This window comes from Hyperoodon ampullatus (genome assembly GCF_949752795.1).
Source record: "Hyperoodon ampullatus genome assembly, chromosome: 3".
In the NCBI taxonomy this organism is placed as follows: domain Eukaryota; kingdom Metazoa; phylum Chordata; class Mammalia; order Artiodactyla; family Ziphiidae; genus Hyperoodon; species Hyperoodon ampullatus.
Genome location: NC_136916.1, coordinates 105,745,181 through 105,747,295, shown reverse-complemented (window position 1 = coordinate 105,747,295; position 2,115 = coordinate 105,745,181).

Below are 2,115 nucleotides of genomic sequence, written 5' to 3'. Positions count from 1 at the left end.
AGGCAAATTTATGGTATGTGAATTATATCTAAAAAAAAAAATCCATAGAGCTTTTTGGTAGGATGCAAGTCAGAAATATTGCAAGCTTTCTTCAGCAAATAAAATTAAAGTTCCTTTACTTAGTGATCCCTTTTTCTGTAACAAATTCTACCACTTAGAACAGTGCCCAGCACTTGGTAAGGACTCAGTAAATGTCTGTTTGTTGAATGAATGATTACCATAGGCATAAAGGAGAAAGAGGCATTAGCAGGGTTGACATTTTAAAATTAGATGATTTGAGAAATCAAATCTACTCATCTAACCATATAAAAGTGAGGAAAGCTATTACATTATTGAAAAAAACCAGCCACTGCTTTGTTCTGTTGCTGGTGTCAGGTTGGGCAAATTCTGAGAAAGCACTGGGCTGTCCTCATTTATTTCGTATCACCCACACTCCCTCAAAGGATCTCTGACTCAGACTCACTCCAGAGAAATCTTATAGACAGGCTTCCCCAATCTCTCCTCCTCAAGGACACTTCCTTCCCACAGAATCCGAATGAGACCGGACTCATTGCTGTCCCTTGATTAAGAGAGAGCTTATTAGGAATGACTGACAGAAAAGTAACCAAACTTTCTCAAAGAAAGCAACTTGCTTTCCAAGCTACTTCCTCTAAAATCACTGAGGATGATACAGGAAAAATGAACAGACCAGGTAAAGCAGGAAATCTAATTCCTGTTAAGAACAGGAATCAACAGGGACTTCCCTGGTGGCGCAGTGGTTAAGAATCTGCCTGCCAATGCAGGGGTCACAGGTTTGAGCCCTGGTCTGGGAATATCCAACATGCCACAGAGCAACTAAGCCTGTGCACCACAACTACTGAGCCTGCGTGCCACAACTACTGAAGCCCACGCGCCCTAGAGCCCACATGCTGCAACTACTGAAACCCACATGCCTAGACCCCAAGCTCTGCAACGAGAAGCCACTACTGCAACTACTAAAGCCCACATGCCTAGACCCCAAGCTCTGTCTGCAACAAGAGAAGCCACCGCAATGAGAAGCCACCGCAATGAGAAGCCCGCGCACCACAACGAAGAGTAGCCCCTGATCGCCACAACTAGAGAAAGCCCACGCACAGCAACAAAGACCCAACGCAGCCAAAAAGAAAATAAATAAATAAATAAATAAATTTATTTACTTAAGAAAAGAATAGGAATCAGCAGGCCCGGAATAAAGGGACCCTCCAAGGTGAATTAACACCTTCTGAACACCTAAGTGGCAGGTGCTGTGAGCCATACAAAGGCACAATCCATGCCCTTAAGGGAAAACACGGATGTAATTATTTTAATTATGAAAGCATGAAGTGCCAAATAGAGATAGGAGCAATTTGCCGAGTGCAGGAGTGATTCATCCTAACTAGGAAATCAAAATAAGTTTCCTGGCTGCGTTACTTGGCTTATACACCTTGGCTTCTATCTTATGATTCTGACAGAGTAGATGTGATGGGAATAGCAGGCTGGAGGAACGGCACGAGCAATACATGAAAATAAAGTAAAACTCAACTGGAATGCACAGTACATGAGATGTAGGGAAGAATGTGGCAGGAAAAATCAATCTGGATCAAATTGGGAAAAACCTTAGTTGCACACTTGGCAGCATAGGGGCCTTTTTGGAAATACGAAGAGTTTGGAGCCAGATTATTGCCAGGAGTCCACTACAATCAAGGTGGGGAGTTGCTCAAGCAGTTAAAGTAGGATAGAGGACAGACCACGATATTGAAAACTGACTGAACACAGAAAATTAAAAACAAAGAAGAGTCAAAAAAGCAATGCATCCTCCAAGATCCAACAGGTTACAGGGATTTTTTTAGACAGCCACTTACTGCCACCTGGCGGATAGATAAGACTTTCCCAGCATTAGCAGCATCAAGCCACTTAAGATGTTGCACATTTTTCTAATAAAAACAGTTAATACTGAACACTTTATCCAGCCTCTTGCTAATCAGCCTCTAAAGTTTCCGTACTCAGCTTATGAGACACTGTTCTAGTTGAATCTAGTTAGAGAAGACCCCCAAATGCCTAACAAGTGACACAATAGGAGGTAAATGATCAAATATTAAATTATGGGATGGTCGATAC